Source organism: Tachyglossus aculeatus, unplaced genomic scaffold, assembly GCF_015852505.1.
Source record: "Tachyglossus aculeatus isolate mTacAcu1 unplaced genomic scaffold, mTacAcu1.pri scaffold_118_arrow_ctg1, whole genome shotgun sequence".
NCBI classification, from domain to species: Eukaryota; Metazoa; Chordata; class Mammalia; order Monotremata; family Tachyglossidae; genus Tachyglossus; species Tachyglossus aculeatus.
Window position 1 is genome coordinate 1,003,413 of NW_024044849.1, and position 6,672 is coordinate 1,010,084.

Below are 6,672 nucleotides of genomic sequence, written 5' to 3' on the forward strand. Positions count from 1 at the left end.
CCTGGCCTGGAATGCCCTCCCTCCGTACATCCGCCAAGCTAGCTCTCTTCCTTCCTTCAAAGCCCTACTGAGAGCTCGCCTTCCCAGACTGAACCTCCTTTTTCCTCTCCTCCTTCCCATCACCCGCGCCCTACCTCCTTCCCCTCCCCACAGCACCTGTGTATATGCTTGTACAGATTTATTACTCTATTTTTCTTGTACATATTTACTATTCTATTTATTTTATTTTGTTAATATGTTTTGTTTTGTTGTCTGTCTCCCCCTACTAGACTGTGAGCCTGCTGTTGGGTAGGGACCGTCTCTATATGTTGCCAACTTGTACTTCCCAAGCGCTTAGTACAGTGCTTTGCACACAGTAAGTGCTCAATAAATACGATTAAATGAACGAAGGAATGAATGACCTACAATTGACTTTGCATGTCCTAGTTCTGAGCGGGCTTATTCGAATGGAAGGACGTGTTAAAATCCTTCCCGGGTAAGCGGCCCGAAAACAGTTTGTGGCTCTGCTCAGAGCCTTGACACTTGGTGTTTTATACTCTCTCGGGAGGGAAAAGGAATGAACGTGCCAGATTTCGAGCAGGTATGGTTTCTCAGTGTTGACTATGCGACACCTCAAAGGGAGCAGTAGCAGGTACTTAACAAGCACCATAATTAATATCATTATGAATGGGAAAATGGCATATCATTCCCCACGCGCTATTTCCAAGCTCCACAAAGCGGCCGCTGGGTATAACGGGTGTGGTAGTTCGGTAGGCAGAAGTGAACCCTGTCAAGAAGGAGCATCACACTACAACTACCAGAAGTCTTTTTGCCCCGAGCCGCCGCTCAATTTTCCCTCCCTTCACGACGGGGCCTGATTGGTTGTTTCGGCGGCTGGGCTCAAATACATAAGTACCCTATGGATAAGGCAGGGGCTGATGAGGGTTCGCTCTTGTGGGAACATCTTCGTGAGAGACAACGCCATCTGCATTGGACAGCTCGGAGTGAGCTTATTCAAACGCAAGGATGTGTTATAACCCATACCAGGTTAGAAGCCTGAACACAGTATTTTGGAACCGCTCATTGCGTTGACACTTGATTACGTGTTAAACTCTCTCGGGAGAGAATGGGATTAAAGGTGCCTGATTTTCAACGAATTTGGGGTCTCCGTGTTCTCTATGCGGCATGGTATAAGGAGTGGTTACAGGTACTTAACAAATACCCAAATTACGATCCTTATTAATGGGCAAACACCCAAAACATGCCCCTCCCGCGCTTTCCACGCTCCATAAATGGCTACTGCTCCCGGCATAGTGTGACGGGAGTGGTAGTTCAGTTGGTGGAGATGAACACTCTCTAGAATGAGCATCACACTACAACCTCCAGAAGTCTTTGTGTCCCTAGCCGCCATGCCTCCCTCCCTCTCCTCGCGACAGGGGCAGACAGGTCCCGAACCTACTCCTCCGCGCGGTTCTGGCACTAGTATTCTGCTCGTTAGTGGCCCTCCTCCTCTGCCCGGACTTAGACCTCCTCCTCCACCTAGTCCTGGCTCTCCTTCTCTACCCGGTCGTCGTGGCCCTCCTCCTCCAAACGGTCATGGCCCTTCTCCTCTTCGCTGTCCTGTCCCTACTCTTCCAACATGTCCTGGAACAATTCCACTGCCCGGTCCTGGTCCTTCTCCCTTGCCTGCTCCTGGTCCTCCTCTTCCACCCAGTCCTGGTGCTTCTCCTCTACCCACTCCTGGTCCTGCTCCTTTCTCTGGTCCTGGCCTTCCTCCTATGTCTATTCCTGACCCTCCTTCCCCGCCCGGTCCTGGACCTCGTCCTCCATCCGGTTTTGACCCTCCTCCTCCGCCAGGTCCTGGCCCTCTGCCTCTACCCTGTTCTGGCCCTCCTCCTCCGCCCGGTCCTAGTCCGTTCACCTCCTCCCTGTCCTGATCCTTCTCCTCTGCCTGCTACTGGTCGTCATCTTCCACCCGATCTTGGTACTTTTCCACTTCCCCGTCCTGGCCCTGCTCCTATGTCTGGTCCTGGCCCTCGTTCTCTGCCCGGCCCTGGCCCTCCTCCTCCAACAGACCCTGGACCAACTCCTCAACCCAGTCCTGGTCCTCCTCCTCCCCCCGGTCTTCGCCCCCTTCCTCCTACTGGTCCTGGCCCTCCTACCCTGCTGGGACCTGGCCCTTCTCCTCCACCCAATCTTTACGCTACTCCTCCACCAGTCCTGAACTTACTCCTCCACGCTGTCCTGGCCCTCCTCCTATGTTTGGTCCTCGGCTTCCTCCTCTACCTTGTCCTCACTCTCTTCGTCTACCCGGTCCTGGCCCTCGTCTTCCAACCGGTCCTGGCCCTCCTCTTCTAACCTGTCCTGGCCCTCATCCTCTATCCTATCCTGGCTCCACTCCTCTATCCTGTCCTAGCCCTCCTACTACGCCCGGTCCTGGCCCTCCTTCTCCTTCCAATCGTGGCTATCCTCCTTTACTCGGGCCGGCCCTGCTCCTCCATCATGTCCTGGTCTTCCTCCTATGTCTGGTCCTGGCCCTCCACCTCCACCCGGTCCTGGCCCTCCTTCTCCTGTGCCTGCATCTGGTCCCCCTCTTTTTCCCGGTTCTGGCTCTCCCCCTCCATCTTATCCTGGCCCTCCTCCTCTACCCGGTCCTGGTCTTCTTCCTCTGACCGTTTGTTGCCATTCTCCTCAACCCTGTCCTGGCCCTCCTCCTCCACTCCATCCTGGCCTTCCTTCTCTGCCCAGTCCTGGCACTCCTCCTTTACCTGATCCTGGTCCTCCTCCTCCTCCGCCTGGTGCTGGCCTTCCTCCTATAACGGTCCTGGCCCTCCTCCTCCGCCCTGTTCTGTCCCTTTTCCCCTAACTGGTGCTGGCCCTCATCCTCCTCCCTGTCCTGGTCCTTCTCCTCCCCCCAGTCGTCGTCTTCTCCTCCACCCGGACCTGGACCTTCTCCTCCATCTGGCCCTGGCCTTCCTCCTCTACATGGTTCTGGCCCTTCTTCTCTACCCCGTACTGGCCCTCCTCTTCCTCCTACCTGTACTGGTCCTTCTCGTGATCCTGCTTGTGGCCCTCCTCCTCGGCCCGGGCCTGGCTCTCCTCCTCTGCCCGGTCCTAGTCCTCCTCCTCCTCCCCGTCCTGGTCCTTCTCCTCTGTTTCCTCCGGGGCCTCCTCTTCCTTCCGGTCCTGGCCATTCTCCTCCATCTTTTCCTGGACCTCCACGTTCAACCCGTCCTGAGCCTCCTCCCCAACCTGGTCCTGGGCCTCCTCCTCTACCCGGACCTGGGCCTCCTCCTCCATCCTGTCCTGGCCCTACTACCCTATCCTGTTCTAGCTCTCCTCCTCCGCCGAGTCCTGGTCCTTCATCTGCAACCGGTTCTGGCCCGGTCCCTCCATCCGGTCCTCGCCATCCTCCTAAGTCTGGTCCTGGCCCTCATACTCCGCCCGGTCCTGGCTGTTCTCCTCCACCCATTCCTGGCCCTCCTCCTCTGCCCAGTCCTGGCTCTCCTTCTCCATATGGTCCTGGCGCTCCTCCTCCTTCCTGTCCTGGCCCTCCTCCTCCGCCCAGTCAGTTCTGGCCCTCCTCCTCTACTCAGTTCTGGCCCTCCTCCTCCACATGGTCCTCGCCCTCTTCCTCTACCTGGTCCTGGTCCTTCTCCTCTATTTTGTCCTGGCCCTGCTCCTCCATCCTGTCATGGGGTTACTACTCCCCCTGATCCTGACACTACTCGTCTGTCTGTTCCTTGCCCTTGTCATCTGCCCGGTCTTCTGTGATGACTTCCCACGAAGTCCCACAAAGACCTCTGGGAATTGTAGCGTACACCTCCACCTAATGAAGAGCCACTACCATCATGCCCCATGGCGATATCTGGCCCTGTCGGGAAGTGAGTGCAGTGGTAATGTCCCGGCCCCGACCCGCTCTTCCACGTTCTGCTTCTTAGTATACGTCCCTAGAATGCTGTCTCATCCCTGTGGGCAAGCGGTTCATTTTCCCAGGATGTCTATCTGATTTGGAACAGTTCCCGCTTCGCAACCTTTAGTGTAGCCTTGCGGTGGGTTGCTTAGACGAAGCCCCCTAGTACCAGTTAGCCGTCCCCATGTTCCCAGGATGTAGCTATACACAACTGATAGGGAGCTCATAGTCTGCGGCGGCTATATAAACCCCACCCATTACGTTGGGGGGTTGTGGTGTGCTGTTCGGGGCTCTGCAGCCACCCAGGACTGGTCTATGAGTATAGTTCCCCACAATAAACCTCTATAACCCAGCAAACTGGCGTGGTCTGCCTCCTTCCTGGGAATTCCTGGGCCGTCTTGTTACGCAGGGACAGTATCTGGAGGGATTTGCCGGAACAATTGGTGTAGTCGGCAGGATTCCGAGGGAGGAGGTATGGGGAAGGGGACCTTGGTGGGGTAAATCGCGGAGTGGTCCTGGAAATGGGGGTCAGCGGTGGTAGCCTGGCCCCTCCTGTGGGTTGCCCGTTTGATGACCGAAGCCCAGTTAAGGGTGGAAGCCCATCTCCGGAGTCTGAAGGATGAATTATCCTGGTAATGGGTTGCCCGGACCTCCACTACACTGTTGACCTCTGGGCTGTCGGACGGCCTGGAAGAGCAGAGGAAGGAAATGGAGGTTAGAGGACAGAGGTTGGGGAGTTTTGCTTGCCGCTTTGTGAGACTAGCGGGGCGACAAATGCTCCGGCAGCAAGTGTGCACCATTAACTCCCGATCGGAGTGGAACGCGAAAACATGGAGCCCCTGGAAGAAGGGGGAGTGTAGTGATGAAGCCGCTGGCGACGGGGCGGAGGCGGAAGACCGCAGGGGGTGGGCCCCATCGCGACCCTTCCTCTAGGAGAAAGGCCAAGGTCTCCCCGAAGTGCGGGCCTGGTGGGTGACCGGAGGCCTCACGTGGAGCTAGTGATTTACTGGTCCCGCACTAACAAGCAGCGTGTTTTAGCTTTAGTAGACACGGGGGCGGAGTGCACCTTCATCTGCGGTAACATCTCCCGCTTTCAGGGTCCTGTAATGGCAATTGGCAGATACTGTGGGACTGCTGTCAGGGATAAGGCGGTGACGTTGATCCTCAAGGTCGGCCTCCTAACCCCAACACCATGTCAGGTGTACATCTCCCCAATACCGGAGCGTGTTCTGGTGGTGGACATAATGCAGGTAAGGCATGGGGGTAGGAGATTTAACCAATTTGCCTTCAGGGTCACAGCTATCAGTTTGGAATATCAAAGGAAATTCCTTTGAGAGAAGGCACCTGCTTCTAGCAAAGGGTTGCCTCCCTCAAGGGAATGATTGCCCTCCTCAATCTAAGGCATCTCCCTCTAGAAGGAGTGAATTTTCCAGCGTGCTCCCAGCCTAGGAGTAACAGTAGGGGTGGTGATTTAATCATTGTTTCTGAAATTCTACTGCAGTAAGTTTTGCTAACTTGGAAAAAGAGGTATATAAGCAAATCAAATACAAAAAGTCATCTTGATTTATTTGGAATATATATATATATATATATATATATATATATATCTGGCTGCTGTAAGTGTGATGATATGAATAAGGAAGATTGTCTCGATATGTTCATTATGGAATTAACCAAATGTGTGGTGAAAGGAAAATATGGTCCTTTGTATGTCAATCAATCAATCAATCGTATTTATTGAGCGCTTACTGTGTGCAGAGCACTGTACCAAGCCCTTGGGAAGTACAAGCCTGCAACACATAGGGACAGTCCCTACCCAACAGCAGGCTCACAGTAAAGAAGGGGGAGACAGAGAACAAACCCAGACATACTAACAAAATAAAATAAATAGAATAGATATGTAAAAGTAAGATACATAAATAGAGTAATCAATCAATCAATCAATCAATTAATCGTATTTATTGAGCGCTTACTATGTGCAGAGCACTGTACTAAGCGCTTGGGAAGTACAAATTGGCAACACATAGAGACAGTCCCTACCCAACAGTGGGATCACAGTCTAAAAGGGGGAGACAGAGAACAGAACCAAACATACCAACAAAATAAAATAAATAGGATAGAAATGTACAAGTAAATAAATAAATAAATAAATAAATAAATAGAGTAATAAATATGTACAGCCATATATACATATATACAGGTGCTGTGGGGAAGGGAAGGAGGTAAGATGGGGGGATGGAGAGGGGGACGAGGGGGAGAGGAAGGAAGGGGCTCAGTCTGGGAAGGCCTCCTGGAGGAGGTGAGCTCTCAGTAGGGCCTTGAAGGGAGGAAGAGAGCTAGCTCGGCGGATGGCAGAGGGAGGGCATTGCAGGCCCGGGGGAGGACGTGGGCCGGGGGTCGATGGCGGGACAAGCGAGAACGAGGCACGGTGAGGAGATTAGCGGCAGAGGAGCGGAGAGTGCGGGGTGGGCTGTAGAAGGAGAGAAGGGAGGTGAGGTAGGAGGGGGCGAGGTGATGGAGAGCCTTGAAGCCGAAGGTGAGGAGTTTCTGCCTGATGCGCAGATTGATTGGTAGCTACTGGAGATTTTTGAGGAGGGGAGTAACATGCCCAGAGCGTTTCTGGACAAAGACAATCCGGACAGCAGCATGAAGTATGGATTGAAGTGGGGAGAGACATGAGGATGGGAGATCAGAGAGAAGGCTGATGCAGTAGTCCAGACGGTGGTCCTTTGTATAATTTTGATAAACTGGAATATTAAAATTCGGCATAAAGGAATATT